General features: G+C 36.9%; 1 long non-coding RNA gene across 1 annotated transcript in view; it reads left to right on the forward strand.

Moving 5' to 3' along the window:
* LOC141278216 (uncharacterized) overlaps nt 1–17,700 on the forward strand; it is a 91,158-nt gene that overhangs the window by 36,863 nt on the left and 36,595 nt on the right. The window lies entirely within an intron of this gene.

The following is a 17,700-nucleotide window of genomic DNA, read 5'->3' on the forward strand; positions in this document are numbered from 1 at the left end:
CACATTCTTAGGCATTGTAATCCTGCAGTCCTTTCTACAGGAAGCATGTAACATAATTTTCTCAATTGAAAGATGCCTGTAAGTTAGCCTAGGTGTAGACACAAGCCTGTTGTGAAAAGGAAATGACAGAAAATGACAGTGTTCCTTTGTGTGGTAAACCCCCATGGGCACTTCTAAACTGAGTGAAGAAAAATGGTGAGTGTTATGGACTAATTGTGTCCCTTCCAAATTCATATGTTGAAGCCCTAAGCCCTCACTGTGATGGTATTAGGAGGTGGGCCCTTGGGAGGTAGTCAGTTTTGGACGAGGACATGAGGGTAGGGGCCCCTTGATGGGATTAGTGCTCTCATTAGAAGAGGAAGAGACCCCAAAGTGCACATGCTCTCTCTCCCTCTCTCTCTACCATATAAGGATAGAGTGAGAAAGTGGCAGTCTGCAAGCCAGGAAAAAGGTCCTCACCAAGAACTGAATCTGCCCGCACCTTGATCTTGGATGACCCAGGTTCTAGGACTATGAAAAAAAAAGTTTGTTATTCAAGTCACGCAGTCTATTTTGTTGTAGCAGCCGAAGCTGCTAAGACAGTGAGTTTCTGATGATCTCTGGCTCTTGACCATCACAGCATTGTAACATGAGACCTCTGTGGGGAATAAAATAAAGATTAAATAAGCTTAGGGTAAGGTTCTTTTAAGTCTAGCCATGTGCTGATTGCGCTGTTTGCCAGAAGTCCACTTGCAATCCAGCTCTGTCTCAGCATCACTGGGGTTTCTTCCAGTTACACTACATTTTCTAGATGATGATAAGAAGTCGGGGAGAGAAGTCCTGCTGGCCTGTCCCTGCCAGAGTTTCTGTCCTGCACTCTAGGACTTGCCCTGGTCTGGTCCATGCAGACTGTCTCTGTTGTCAGCATTACTGCAGAAAAAGAGAATTTCCTCCTTGCTTATAAACACAAATTGCCCTATTAAAAAAATAACTCCAATAGACAAAAGCATGAACTCATAAAACACAAAGTGGGAGATGACTATTCACATTACAAAATGATTCATTGTTTACATCACTCCCTTCCGAAAAGTCTTCCAAATTCCCCTTGCTCTTGATACAAAATTCCTTTATCTGGCATTAGGGCCTTCACAATCAGAGTTTTCTCCAGGACTCCCATCTCCCAGTGCCCAGTATCCTGTATTCAAATTGCCATCCATTACTAGTTTTTTTCTTTAGAAATACCACAAACATTTTTGTCTTTGTTCATGCTGCTTTCTATGTCTTCTCCCCCTTTCTTTGCTCCAGTGGCAACAATCCCACTCACCCTTTAAATACAGCTTGGTGTATATGTGTAGTAAAGAATTTAGCTTTGTCCAAAGAGAAAGTCTGAAAGCCTCAGCTTCTCAGAGGTAATCTCTGGGCCCTAGTAAGTGTCATGCTTGATAGGAGCATCTTTGTTTGCTTGGGGCTTTTAGATCAGGCCACATAGTCTAAGGTTATGATTTAGGGTGGAGGTTGGCCACACCAGATAGTGTTAAGAGTGGGGACTGATCAGAAAGACCAACAATAGAAGGTAGAGTGGAGCTTTTGAGTAAAGTGGTATCAGTTGCCTTGGAAACTGAGATCAACCATGTGAGCAACTGACTAATCAGTCAATCAAGCCTACATGATGGAGCCTTAATAAAAACTCTGCCAAGGCAGTAGTCCACACCACACATCAATATTGTCGCACACCAACGCCAAGAGAGTGAGGCTGTCTACAGCTCAGCAGGGAAGGAAAAATGGAATGTCATGTTTGGTACTTCTCCAAACTCTTCCCTAGTGCTTCTTCCCTTGGCTGATTTTAATCTGTGCCTTTTCTCTGTAATAAACTATAACCATGAGTACAACAGCACTCAGGAGTTCTGTGAGTCCTTCTGGAGAATTATCAAAACTCAGGGTGGTGTGGGGAGCTCCCTGAACTTACAGTTGTGTCAGAAGTGAGGTCTTGTGTGGATGGTGCTTCCTCTAACTTCACTATTGACTAGTTCAGACAGAGTGGGCTCCTCCCAGCCCTGCCTCACAGGTTCCATATGTTTTCATACCATATAATAACACTTAATACATTAAATCAGGATTCATGCCTGATTCATGCCTGATCCATGCCTGATCCCATGGCTGCTGTAACAAATTACCATACATTTAGTTACCTAAAGAAACACATGTAGGGCTTCCCTGGTGGCGCAGTGGTTGAGAGTCTGCCTGCCGATGCAAGGGACACAGGTTCGTGCCCTGGTCCGGGAAGATCCCACACGCTGCGGTGTGGCTGGGCCCGTGAGCCATGGCTGCTGAGCCTGCGCGTCCGGAGCCTGTGCTCCGCAATGGGAGAGGCCACAACAGTGAGAGGCCCGCGTACTGCAAAAAAAAAAAAAAAAAAAAGAAAGAAAAAAGAAACACATTTATTATCTTATAGTTCTGGAGGTCAGAATTCCAATATAAGTTTCATCAGGCTAAAATCAAGATGTCAGCTAGGCTGTGTTTCTTCCAGAGGCTATTGAAGACAATCTGTTACCTGGCCTTTTCCTGCTTCTCAAGGCTACCTACATTCCTTAGCTTGTGGCTCCTTCCTTCATCTTCAAAGCCAGCAGCATAGCATCTTCCTGTTTCTCTTCTCTTCTCACAGTCCTGCCACCCTCCTATAAGGACTCTTGTGATTTGGGGGGACCTACACAGATAATCCAGGATAGACTTCCTATCTCAAGATTCTTAATTTAATCACATCTGCAATGTCCTTTTGCCATGTAAGGTAACATAGTCACAAGTTTGGGGAATTAGAACATGAATGTCTTGGAGGGGGGTATTATTTTGCCTACAATGATGCTTGATTTATTTTACCAAAAATTCCTCTCAAGATTTATTTAACTATCATAAGCCTCCTATTTGTATTGATTTTTGTTATTAATGCAAGAAATGTAATGATTTACTGCAGAATTATAGCTGAGATCCCTTACTGTATTGATAATGGCAGATATATTTATTGGTGATAATAATAATAACTGTAGGGTCACTGTGAAGATCAGCTGAAATTCATGTAAACCACTGAAAACAGTGCCTGGTGCATAGAAGCTATACAAATAATGTTATTTCATTGCTACTATTAGTGCTATTATTGTTATTATTACTATTATGTATATATCTGATATGTGAGGATGAGGCAACTATAGTAAAGGTCAAAATGTCTTTCTGAAAGAGGAGAAATGTCAGCTGTTTATTATCGATTTTCAGAGGATATAAGAAGTAATAAGGGACTATGAGAAGGGAAGAATAACAGTAAGTTGGAAGCATTTTATTCAGTTAAGAATCTCACCTTTGAATATTTATCCATATCTAATGTATATGGATTATTCAGAGCAGTTTGGAACCAACACTGAAGGAAAACAGAAGGTGGAGGGACAGAGAATAAGTTACTCGGGTCCTTAGTGAAAGGAGGAGCATGTCCTGCTGGGTGGTCGGGAACACAAGCAATTCTCGCAGAGCTTCTCAGAAGCTCACCCAGGACCGCCAGTTACTGTGGACCTCACTGCCTGTTCCCAGTCCAGGAGCAGAGTAAGTAAGGATAATGATGTGAAAGTAAACACAACACGCTGGTAATTACTTCTAGGTGCTGCCCTTTGATAATATCTAATAAAATCGGACTTTAAATGTCTATCTTCATAATGCAGCTGTGATATGTTTGTTCTGGTATTACTTTTTTGTCTGTCTCAAATTTTTTTAAAGAAAAGGGTATTTCATTGGAAAACAGTACATTTTTTATTTTAAGTGGAATAGAAAAAAATTGATTTTTTTTCTAAGCCCTAATTGCAAACATGTCAAATAACATGTCACATTTAAAGGCTGTCATGGGAGCACAACAGTGTAATTGTATATGGACAGTGGTATCTAATTTAGCTGGGTTAGTATGATTTACTAGGATGTTTTGCTACTGGTTGCATTATTTAGATCTTTGATAATCTCTTTCTTTTCCCTAGTAATCTAATTCTGAAAATGGTTTGCTTTTTTTTTTTCATCAGGAGGTCTTTTTTGTCAATCAAATTATCAGGATGCAACAGGAACTAAGCCTAAAAAAAGGAGGTGAAGAAAGGGAAGCCCAAAAATGTTAAGAGTTTACAAAGCAGGAACTGGTGTTCTGGGTGCAGAATAAATGGGCTAGTCAGAGCTTTAAAGGGTTTGTTTGCATGTGTTTTATGGAATTCTGTGATTGTAGGAAAAAGTCATGGCCAATTATTTTCCCTCACAAAACCCTTTTCTCTCCCAATATTTCTTAATATAATATAAATTCAGGTCAAACACTAATTTTCCAAACTTAGATTGGGTTGTGACCTTTTCAACACAACTTGTTTTCAATAAGAATTTAGAGTAAACTATTTCCAAGCCACTTCTCTATAGTACACTAGATAAGTTTAAAAATCTTTGAACTTGATTAGCGTGAATGTGCCACTGTGTTTAATGGGCCTGCTGCCCTGTTAGGAGTCCTCTGGGCTCATGAAATACAAGTACCTTTGCCATAGTTGAGGTGCTCATAAAATTCAATCATACTTACATCTGTGGCTTGGGACTCTTCACATGAGGCCATCCACATCCCCTTTTCTCAATTCCAGGCTTCAAGCCACATGCAGGATAGGTGTGAACTTCAATATCAACTGTCTGAGGAAAAAACAACAGCTTAGTCAAAGGCAGCTGGTACTTCATGGAAAACTCTGGAAAAACATCTCATAAATCATTGGATTATGATACATGCTATAGCCACTACAACTCCTTCTTCCTTCTTAATTTGTGGTGACCTTTTTATCTAGAAATTGTCATGTTGTCCACAAACGTTTTCTTGTGAGTGTTTCGTAAACTGGAAGCTAGCTCTTACGGTAGCTAGGTTGTTAATACCTGCAAAACCTGAAACGGTGTTGATTTTTTTTTTCTGAGAGAGGAAAAGTGGTTTTTGAAAGGAAATCCCTGAGAAAATCGGGTAATATGATTCTGGACATCACGTAGCTCTCATCCTCTTTGATGAGACACTCTCTTTGGAAAATAGAGGGGGATTCCAGTTCTATACCACCAGGGAGGCTATCGATAGGTACCACATGATGATAAACAGCTTTTGAAAAGGAGAAAAAGTACAATAGTTTGGAACTACAGTTAATTGAAAAAGTGGATTAAAATACTGACCAAGTTGGAAACACTTATGCATATCTTCCTTAAATAAATTTTTAACTTAAGACATAGAAATATGCATTCATTTGCCAATCTCTTCATTTAATGCCATTCCTTTGAGTGTGCAAGTACTAACTGTAATTCTTTGTTGACTTTATTTCACAAACCAGAATGCATGGTCTGTGATTTCTATTTCCAGTTTCTTTAAAATGCAGTGAGAGCGTTAAGAACTTGTGATATAATCTTAGTGCTAGACCTATCTAGATTTTTAGGAAACATTTGCCAATATTTCATAATTATCTTGTCTGTACTATATTTGAGGGCAATTTTTCAGAACAACTTTGTGTGCCAGTACTGCAAGATTTTGACTACTCTTTCATTCAGATCCTTACTCAGTGTTGCTATGCAACAACTTTGGGAGATGAGGTAATATCTCCCCCTGGACAAAGAGTAGGCTTGCTTAGTGCTTACTATAATAGAGATAGATTCCCCAACTCCAATGTTCCTCCACTGCAGTGCAAACCTACTGCATGTATAGTATTCACTGGGCCTATCACATTGCCCTCATGAGACTTGGAAACAAGGGGAACTAATGCAAATATGCTGATGCTCCTGTTGCTTGCTATGCCATGAGTAATAGAGTCCTTTGTCTCTGACCCAAGAGTCTTGTGTCCTCTGCCAGCAACCATGAAACAATAACAGGCTAATTTACAGCTTCTAAGTAGAGCAGAAATCAAATCTCAAACCCAGCAACCCTCAGTTAGATTACAGCTCAACTGGCAGTTCTGGAAATGCACAAAGATATTGAAACATAATATGTTAACTCCATGCACTGAAAGTGCAATGGACTTCAATTAGAATGTTTTTGGTGGACAGAAGACATGCTTATTCCGGTTAAGTTGGTTATGTACAAGTCAATTAAGACAGCAACTACCATGTGAATAAAGGACAATATTCATCTAGTTTTAATAAAAGTAAATGAGTTATAGCTGGTTACACAATACAAATAATAAACATCATGAAAAGGAGCAATAACTGAAAAATTGATACATAAAGTAAAAGTTAATGAATATAAAAGAAAATTGGATATGCTCTTCTATCCTTAGTCACCTAATAATAGATGATTCTTTATATTTTCTAGGACAACTAGGCAGCCATACAGTATGATTTTTAGGAGTGTTAAGAATCCAGCCATGCCACTGTCATTTGCTTGGTCAAGTCTCAATTTGATTCCTACTAGATATCACACACACACACACACACACACACACACACACACACACATTTTGACAAGGTAAATGCAGGAGTTAACCACCAGTAACATTCCCTCCGTTTTAAATCCCCAGTTTTCCATTGAATAAAATCAAATTAAACTATGAAGAAAATTAAAGGGATTTGTTTTCTTCTTCCCAACTACTTACAATATTGTGGGTAGATCTTCTCACATTCATGATTATTTCTTTAAGAGAAATTTCCAGAAATAGAGAATAATTTTATTTTTTTCTAAGTATTTTGAACACATGTCTTCTAGATGTCTAGACAAAAGACTTCTAACTTTTCATCACAGCTCTAAGAGATACAAAGTTTGAATATGTTAGTATTCCTATCAGGAACCTTGGTTTACTTGAACTTGTTGGAAAAAATCATGAATTCGTAGACTGTCTGCCCTGTGATCGTTTCCCTAATGATATGACATTCATAAAAAGCTAGACTTATTTAGATAAATGTGTGTGCATACTTATATATGTATATGCCAGAGCATAACTAAATATAATATGCAAATAAATATGATTTAGTTATTTTTAGAGACCTATTTGTGTTTCTACACAACAAAAAAAATTTACAAAATTTTTGATGTTAGAAAATCATTTTCTTAAGCATAAATTTCTTCTGAAAATCATCCAAATTTTAACCTGTCTAGGATAACTTAAAAATTCAAATAATATACTTTTGAATTTTGAAATTTCTTATTCATACAGACCAAAAGTTAGTTCCCATTTTTTTTATTTACTACTTATTTCTCTACCATTCATAATCAACAAAAATAACCAATAAGTAAGGAAAATTCTAATGAGAGTGAATGTAATTCCCTGTAATCTAAAATATAATGATGTTAGCAGTACTTAATACATATTTGCTTGCTTGTTTCCTCTACCATACCATGGAATTAATTCACTCCATATGGAATTTAACACTTCCTAAGGGTGATCTGCATTGATTCCCCTATATTTTCCCAATTGTTCACAAATTTGATTATTGTATTTTCCTTCTTTTTGACAATTTTTCTTCTTGCTTCTCTTTGAATGATTGTGTGTTTACTAAAATTGTTTATAAAATGGGTATTTTTCACACATTTTACCACATGCTTTTCTTATTTATACTCAGTGCTAACTATGGCATTAACTTCCCTTCTGTATTTCCTCTTTAAAGGGATGGTTAACAACATCCCTGTCTCGAAATAGAAAATATCGTTCAGAGACTTGAACCAAATGAAATATCGATTCAGGCTGGAGAATATTTTGATGTTTTAGTTTTGTTACAGTTCAGTTGTTTTAGAAAATATGTAGGTTTGGATTTAGTTCAGACTGGTTCACTGGGTTTTTTTGTTTTTAATGGATTTGATTTATAGTTCTGTAAAAAGTTTAATATTGGGTTTAGGTCAGAGAGGGCACATTCAGCAAAATAGTTGTTTGTTTCCAATTTTGGTTCATGGGTCATTACAAGGCCTTGGTGTTGTAACTGTTTCCAGAGCCACAGCATGAAGTTTGCACCTCACTGTGGCGTCTTCCTCCATGAGGACAATAGATGCCATTCACTCCCAGCAGAACTGTGACCATTCATAGGAGACCTGATGATATACACCCTGTGTGAGACATGGGGATAACAAAGAGTTGCATGTTGGGGAGATTATTTGAGTTTTAAACTATGACAGAATTTTCTTTTTATTTTTCTACGTATGAATAAGAGGGTTTCTATAATCTCATATTTTAAATCTTTACAAGCTAAGTTTTAAGTTGATTTCTTCTCTTTGGTTTATTTAGTCATGCTATTTAGTGAGCCTTGCTGTCAGAATTATCGTAGATTTTTAGAAGACTCAACTGAAAGGCTGGAACTCTAAACGATTCCATATTTTCTTTCTTATTTTAGGGGCTAAATGTGGTGAAGGATGATCAAGTTATTGAGTATAGTTGTAATACTTTTCCAGCCTGGGAATGTTTTTTACCAAACTACACTTAAAAATATTGGTGGGGTTGTCATTGGGTATAACAGTACTTAAGGTGAGGAAAGAGGGCAAAATCCTCTCACTAGAAAAACTCTTTAAAGGCTGGATAAATAGTAAGGAGAGTGTTTAATACAACTAATTTATAGATAAATGTGGTGCCAAGCTAAAGTACATTAACAAGGTAAGGCTTCAGGGTCTCTAGGTAAGATAATATATTGCTTTCATTAAAAAGCAATCTGCATGGATGATATCCACCACCACTGGAAAGTCTGCAGCTGTCACCTTTATCAGGGGAACAAGAGCAAGCCACTACATTTTAATCACTGGAGTTTGTCAGGAACAAAAAACAGCCAGCTTCCCACAAATCAACAGACATGTATCCTGATAAGGGAAGTGCCCTGGAAAAGGACAGCTACATACCACACGATACCACCTATTCTAGGGTGATCAAAGCTCAGTATTTGTTGAAGATAAATCTACTGAATTGGGCTTTAGGATGAAACAGTCGTCTTTGAACAAAGCAGATACATACTCATACAAATAACCCACGACTTAGACGTGTTTAGATCCGTGTACATTTTGCAACGTGGGAAAGGATGGACAATAGAATGGCAAAGCAAGAGGCATAGGGATCCTCACAGTATGCTTGTTCAGAGAACTCGTTTCTGGCTATGTTATAAGTTGAGAAGCCATGAGGAAAAAATTGGAATAAGAGTCAGTCGGGAAAAGCTTATCTGAATAGGAACAAAAAGCCTGGGCAAATGAGACAGGAATGGGGAATATCTCCTACATGCTTACACCTCTCATATTTGTATTTAGGGAAGCAGATGGAGACTAGCCCAGGCCCAGCTGCTGCCATTCCCATCCTGTTCTGGTAGAACTGAATGTAGGGTCCTCATAATAGACCTCCTTGCTCAAGATGTCTTTAGAGAGTCTCTGTGGTTTCAATAGAAGAACTTTAAAAAAAAATAACAACTTAAAAAAAGGTTACAAACAAGCAAAAACAAACCAAAAAGTGAATATGTATAACTATTATTACAACTTTTTACAGATTAAGACATCATAATGAAAAACAGACTGTATACAGTAATTTAGAGCTAAGCAAACAGGGATTAGAATTTGCAAATAAGAGTGCCTCAAAATCAATGACATCTTAAAGATTACTGAAGTGTAGGAAGATAAGAGGATAAAACACGGTGGCCAAAAGGGGACCATTTACACACAGGGAGAGAAAACTGAGGGGAAATTGAACTCCAGCTTTCTGAGTCATTGAGGGTAAAAACCAAGGGGAGTGTGATCTAATTTCAAAACCCACACAGGATCACAGACATGTCTCTGATTTAAATCACAGCTATTGAATGATGGCTCCCCAAATATCATTCAAACACACTGTTAATCATACAAAAGAGTTTATTTCGTATCAAGGTAGGGGAAAACATCAGCTCCGCAGACTTAAAAATATTTTTTTAATTGAGGTGAAATTCACACAACATAAAATATACCCTTTTAAAGTGTACAGTTCAGTAACATTTAGTAAATTCAAAACGTTGTGCGTTCATCACTTCTACCTAATTCCAAAGCATTTGTATCGCCCCCAAAGGAAATCTCATACCTAGTAAGCAGTCACTCTCCATTCTCCTTCCACCACTCCAAATCCCTGGCGGCTGCTAATGTGCTTTCTGTATCTATGGGTTCACCTGTTCTGGGTATTTCATATAAATGGAACAGTACAATATGTGTGTGACCTTTTGTGTCTGACTTCTTTCACTTAGCATAATGTTTTTAAAATTTATCCACATGGTAGCATGTATCAGTACTTTGATCTTTTTTTAATGACTGAATAGTATTTCAGTGAATGGATATACCACACTTTGTTTATCCACCCTTCTGTCGATGGACATTTTGGTTTTTTGTTGTTATTTTTTTCATCTTTTTGGCTATTGTGAATACCATAGACTTGAGAGAAGGGCAAGTTCTGACTTATTAGAATTTTGAAGTCTGGATTCAAAGATGGTCTTTTAAAGCCTGGACTTCAGTAGGACTGGTTAAGGATCATTATATACTAGATTAGGATTGATAGAAATGGCAAACGTCTTTAGGCAAAGGCTCAAAGAGTCTTGGGATGTGAACTGCCTGTTGATGCTTTCGATTGAAGAGTTGATGGGTCTTTCGCGAAAGTTCTGTAATAAACAATTCAGTTATTTACTTGGGCAAGAGACTCTTGAAATAGTAGAGTTATGCTACTGACAACAATGGAATAGTAAACTCATTTTAATGCAGACAGTAAGCTATGTGATATGGTACTCATACCACGAAAGATGGAGATCCATAAAAAGGATGCATTTTCTGGCAATATTGGGAACAGAACTGCTCCTGAACAATTTCAATCACAAAATTGTATAAAGCAAGTTAACCAAGATCTACCCATATGGTGCCTCTAATAAGTAGTAAGATCCTTTGGGGCCAGAACCGTATCTGTCAACCCTTCGTGTCACAGAGGCATAGTAAATGATCTAGCACACAGCAGCAGCTTCCTTAAAGTCTCTGAGAGTAATAATAATATGATATTCTTGCAGTGATGATTAAGCAAACCTTCATCTCAAGATATTACATATTTTGCCAATAAAAATGAGGACCACTTTACATATCTTAAATGAGTTGCTTCATATCATCTATGCTCACGGGAAGCTATTCTATTGTTTAATAAATGACAATCCTTTGCAGTTTGGCCATTACCCAATCTCTAAAAGGATATGGGAGAAGCTGAAATGTCCTTGCAAGGTAGGAGCTGTAAAGACTAAAATAAACTTGGCAACCAGGCTAAGTATCCAATAGCTGATGTTGCTTGATAACAAAGAGCATATTTATAATGAGAATTTCCTGTAATTAAAGAAAAACTAACTGTAAAGGAGTAGAAAGAACAAATATTTCATTTCTGCTGCCTTTGGATTGATCAGAAAGAGTATTGTAAAAATAAAGACTTGGCTATTTATTTTCAAATAGGAATAATCAAAGCAAATATTGTATTGCACAAGGGAAAAAACATACTGACTCTATAGAGGGTACACTTCTGAAAGCTGTGATACCTTTTCTAAGGTAGAAAGAGTGCACTAGCTCACCTGCCTTTAAACACTGTCTGTGGGGAAAGAAAGTGGAATTGCCCCCAGGCCCCTTGTCTTTGAAAAACAATTTTTTGTTTTGAAACAAAAAGAATTATCTTTGCTAAAAATAATGAATATTACTTCAGGGAGATTATTTTTTTAGTACATACCGAAGTATAAGGCTCATTTATATTTTTGCCTTTCATAAATTTCTCCCAGTACTCTCTTTTTTTCAGTTGTGGTAAAATATACTTAACATAAACTTGACCCTTTTAACCATTTGTAAATGTACAGTTCCATGGCATTAAGTACATTCACATTGTCGTGCAACCATCATCAGAACTTTTTCATTTTTCCCAGCTTGAACTGTATACCCATTAAACAACTACCTGTTCTCTACTCCCCCCCAAGCCCTGGCAACCACTGTTCTACTTTCTGCCTCTATGAATTCAACTACTTTAAGCACCACATATAAATGAAATCACACAGTATTTATCTTTTTGTGACTGGCTTATTTACATAATGTCTTCAAGTTTCATTCATATTATAGCATGTGTCAGAAATTCCTTCCTTTATAAGGCTGAATAACATTCCATTGTATGTATATACTACATTTGTTTTATCCATTCATCCATCAATGCACACTTGAGTTGCCTCCATGTTTTGGCTCTTGTGAACAGTGCTGCTATGAATATAAGTGTACAAATATCTATTCGAGTCCCTGATTTCACTTCTTTGGCTATATACCCAGAAATGGAATTGCTGGATCGTATTGTAATTCTGTTTACTTTTTTGAAAAATTACCATATAGTTGTTCACAGATGCTACACCATTTTATATCCCCACCAACAACGCACAAGGCTTCCAATTTCTCCACATCCTGGCCAACGCTTGTCATTTCCTGTTTGTTTTTGTAATAACCATCCCAATGCGTGTGAAGTGATCCCCTAGTATTGTTCAGTTAAACTTCTCACTCTCTTTTGTCCTCTTTCCCCATTTTACCTCTTTTCGCTTTCCTTAATTTTCCCAACACTTCTTTCCCATTTCTCCTCCTTTCTTTAGTTGAATAAGAAAATAAGCTTTTCATATACAAGGAGTACATTTTGTTTTACAGGGAAAAAAAGGTACATGGCAATTAATAAGACTCTCAGCCTCTGCTAAGAGGAATAACAATGACCAGTATTGACTGTTCAGAATACTAACACATATACTTGGGGGAGTAATTTTAAGTTTATCTTGATCTTTCTGGGCAAGGTTTAGTTTATGTTTCCTGAAGAGGGGGAGGCCAAAGAATATGCCAGTCTCTAACAGGGCTCACAGAAAGTTTTTAGGGAACACAGTACAATACCCTATTTCTTGTTACTCTGATTTTGATGTTACAAAAAAAAAATAATCAGGGAGCATCACTGTATTTTATTAGACATCTGGTCACTAGGGTTCTAACCCTGGCTTTGCTGCAAACTTTCTCAGTGGTCTTGGGCAAGTACTTTCAAAGCTTCTATTTCTAGATTTGTAAAATGAGGATGTTAGAGTTTATTACCTCTGAGGTCACTTCTAGTTCTGGGGTCCCCATTAATATGCAATAATCCTCAGTAGTTATCTACAGGGATAACATTTTAGAAGTAAAGACTTAGGCAGCAATCGTGTAAGTAAAAGCAATGTAGAAAATAAAACTGGATGAGTCCATTCATTAGAAAAAGAATTATTCCATTTTATTTAACTTTCTGTGAATTCCATTTTATGTAACTTTCTGTGGATTGAAAGAAAGATTACATAAAGCACACATCAGAACATAGCCCATAGATTGCTTTGGTATAAAACCACAGAACTCTTTCATGACAATATTGGTGGTCATGGAAAAATCTGAATTTTATCATCTTTCGTCTAGATCTCTGTCATCCAAAGCTCTATTTGTCAGCAGAGGTTGTGGGATTTGAGTAACTGCTGGGTTATCTGGAATTCTTGGTTAATGAACATACCAGGAACCTTGGATAATTATAGAAAAGTTATAGAAATTTAAAGGTCTGGGTGTGTTTATTCCACAAGTACCTAGGAATTGATTCTTCCTTAACCATGAGCCCAAGACTGCTGGCAGTTAAATAGAGTCCCTTGAACAAGAATTATGATTTTCTTAGATGATTAAAATCTATGGTTGAAATAGTTCAGAAATATCTAAACCACCAATTAATAGGAGAATTTTACTCTATTTTCATTTTAATTTACTGAATCATGAAATCCACTGTCCTTTTGCTTGTATTATTTTCATGACATACTAAAACATATTGTTTACAAATTACAATTTTGAATGACCCCATCTCTATGCTATCTTCTTTGTGCCCTTGGCCAAGCCATTTAGTCTCTCTAAACTTGTCTCAGTATTTAGACTAAACTAGACAATGAACGTTTATGGAATAAATGCATGTTTTGTACCTCCTAGACACTCTAATATTCCCCTCATGGTCATCACCGGTAAATGGTTCTGGGCAGTATTTGGTCTTCATCGGGCCATTTTTACTTCACAGGTTGTCGCTGGCACACATGCTACGTAGGCTCTTTCTAGGCTTCTCTGTTTCTCATTCAGAAGAGCCTTCTGAAGAATGCATATCTCGTGAATAGGATCCCTGCGCTTACCAGCACACCACTAGACATACTCACTATCTTAGATTATTTTTTAAACTACTCAACCAAAGTTTGACTGGAGCTTTTATGGTTAAAGGAAAGAGAAGTTCTATCCAAACCCCATGCTAATCAAGGATTCATTTCCCATGATCATGCCCACTAAAAACATATGTGAGTTCTTGTGTGGTCCTATTTGTTCAGTTTAAATCCTTTCACTGATATTACAAACTTGGAATATTTTCTAGGATATTAAGAAATACTTTTCGCTAAAGTCTAGGGAAGTCAATAAAGGGAAATTGTGTATTACAAACCCATGTTTAAGAGTAGAGTTATACTCTGATATCCTGCATAGAACAAGAATTAAATGGTTTTCTTTGACTATCATTTTCTCTTGGAGTAAAAATCTCTGTAATCCATCATCCAGAAAACTACTTAAATAACATCACTAGTGGTCTGTTGGCCCAGGAAAGAAGGCACATTGTCTTTTCTTTTTTCTTGTACTTTTCAAGAGAGAATCTGAGTATTTCATGTTGATTGCTTGATTGGCTGCAGAGGGACTCTTTAAAAATACTAAAAAAAATCAGGAATCCAGTACAAATCAAACATAAGCTGCTATCAATCATGTGCACAGGGCATTATGTGAGGTTTTTACTCAGAAAGATGTCATTAAAAGTTGCAGAAATTAATTGGTGCCATTGAATGTAATGGCCTTTCCTGCCATAGTTTCTCAAATGTAAAGAAAAATTATGGATAACGTAAATTCCTAGTGGGATTCTTATAGATGTCTGCTTTGTTCTGTTATTGTTTATTGCAAATGTTATTACTGTGATCTATGGCCCTATCATGCTTTGTCTACACTGCGCTGCTCTTCTGAAACCCACAACAACCGAGGGCTTTACTCATAAGCTAAGACTGTGTCTATTTGGAAATTCTTTGCTTTCATATATTCCGAAAGTGTCTCAAGGTGTTCATTTTGTGTGTTTAAATTTTTATACAAAAACAGATTTGTTCTGATTGATTAAATATTGACTTACACCATTTTTAGGATAACTCTGAATCTTATTTAAGTTCAGGGTTTGTGTTCTGCTTTCCCAGAAGGTTTGAATTCAGTGTAATAATGGCTATTACTTTGTGTGAATCAATGGATTGAGATATGCAATCTTTCTCAATAACAACATTGGTTTAATTAGTAGTGGTTTAAAAATTTGACTCTTAATTAAGGAACAATTTTATGTCTCTGAAAACAAAAGTTTAAAGAAAAGGAACTTCTTTTTGCATATTAAATGCTGTCTTATACTATATAATCTGTAACTCCATATCTAAGTCATGTTAAAATTTTGTCTAACACCACTAAAGTTTAACCTTTTGCTTCCAGATATTTTGAAGGCATTTGTGGATGCCTCATTATTCTTTTCTATTCGTTTTTGATTCTATGGTGCAAGATTCTAGAAATTCATGAAAAGGGACAGAATGCCCCTTGGAAAATGTAATGAATTAAGCTTGCAATTCTACTTTACTCATCTTTTGGTTGTGTTTTGTGAAATTGTAGAGCATTTCTGGGTTACATTGTTTAGGACATATCTTGAGAATTTTAATAGTTGAGATCATGTCAAATATTGAAAAGTCTATAATAGAAAGTTAAATTCAAGGCCTAGATGGCCTTCATTCACATATGGGGAAAAGAATTAATAGTTTACTCTGAAAATTAATCAAAACAAGTATCAGCATATATAAAAATATTGATAATAAAACTAAAGCTCTAGAAAAAAATAACAATAATTGGTTTGGGATTGTTTGATGGTATTTAAAACCGAATAAGTTCCATGGCATGTTTGGGAAAAGTCTATAAATAATGAATAACTTAATGTTTTGTTACTAAAAATATAAATAAATATAGATATAAAATAATAGTGACCACTGAAAGAAGGTAGATGCATTGCATAGATTTCAAACCAGCAAAACAGTAGGAGACATTTTGAAATTTTTTAACAATCCAGTAAAATGCACTAAAAAGAGGGGAAGGGGAAGTAAATAAAAAATAAATGTGTCAACAGAAAACACAAAATTTGATGGTGTAAATAAGTACAAATAGATCACTAGTCACAAAAATTCAAAAATGTTATTGACTCTATTAAATGACAATTTATTAAAGTTTTTTCTAATTCAGCTCTATCTTGATTAAAAGAAACAACTTGAAACTAGTTTGTTTTTTAAAGGTTTTGTGGGCTAAGACATGTTTATGAAAAATGAGGCCAATCTACACAGTCCAAGAGGAAGTTAGTCAATAGGTGACTCTGTCAGTCAAAGTTCAACTAGAAGGACTTCCCTGGTGACGCAGTGGTTAAGAATCCGCCTGCCAATGCAGGGGACACGGGTTCGATCCCTGGTCCAGGAAGATCCCACATGCCGCGGAGCAACTAAGCCCGTGTGCCACAACTACTGAGCCTGCGCTCTAGAGCTCACGAGCCACAACAACTGAAGCCCACGTGCCACAACTACTGAAGCCTGTGTGCCCAGAGCCAGTGCTCCGCAACAAGAGAAGCCACCATGATGAGAAGCCCCACACTGCAACGAAGAGTAGCCCCCGTTCACTACAGCTAGAGAAAGCCCAGCAATGAAGACCAAACGCAGCCAAAAATAAATATATTAATTAATTTTTTAAAAAAAAAGCTCAACTAGGAAAGCAGAACCAGTGGAAGGTATATATTAAGAGATTTATTGCAAGGAGTTGGTTTATGCAACTGCCAGAGCTGGCTAGGCAAGTCCAAAATCCATATGGCAGGCCATCAGGAAGGGCAACTCCTGGGCGTACACTGTCCGCAGGGGGAATTTCTTCTACTTCAGGAAATCCTCAGCTCTGCTTTTGAGACCTTTCAATTTATTGAATCAGGCCACTCAGATTAACTAGGATAATCTCTTTTAGAGTCAACTGATTATGGACTTTAATCACATCTTCAAAATACCTTCTGAGCAACACCTAGATTAGTGTTTGATTGAATAACTGGGGTCTGTAGCTTAGCCAACTTAATACATCGAAAAGACCATCAGAGTAACTAAGATCTGACACTATTAGAGGACAAAGCAGGTGTCTCTTTGTCTATAATGCTGGAAGCCACTCCTCTCAACCTAGCCACTGAACTGGATATTATCCTTGTGCTCAGATACCAGCGCCATAATCAGATTCTACTAAAGCCTCCTCGGGTGACAAGTCAATTGCAAATTCTAAAAGAACAAAGATTTCATTTACCAGTATCTCCCTATCTTGTACATCATTGTTTTTAGTGGCTGGCTACTGGGCAACCCTATGCCACTCTTTGTGAACATTTTATGTTTGCCATCTCTCTTGATACCACCCTGCCAGTGCAGGGTAACCATATTCTGCAGGCCAGGGTGAGGAAAGGACATTTAATACCCCTGTTGTAATAAAAAAAAATGGACAAAATATTTGAACAGTCAGTTCACCAAAGATGATATAGTGTCCTTCTCTTAGGCATGGCCCTCATAATGGACACCTGTGAGTGTCCTTTAGAATAGAGTCCCAGTGCATATAAAATAATGCCATATTTCCTTACATAAAGAGAAGCCTTTTAGAAC

Source organism: Tursiops truncatus, chromosome 3 (genome assembly GCF_011762595.2).
Source record: "Tursiops truncatus isolate mTurTru1 chromosome 3, mTurTru1.mat.Y, whole genome shotgun sequence".
Classification (NCBI taxonomy): domain Eukaryota; kingdom Metazoa; phylum Chordata; class Mammalia; order Artiodactyla; family Delphinidae; genus Tursiops; species Tursiops truncatus.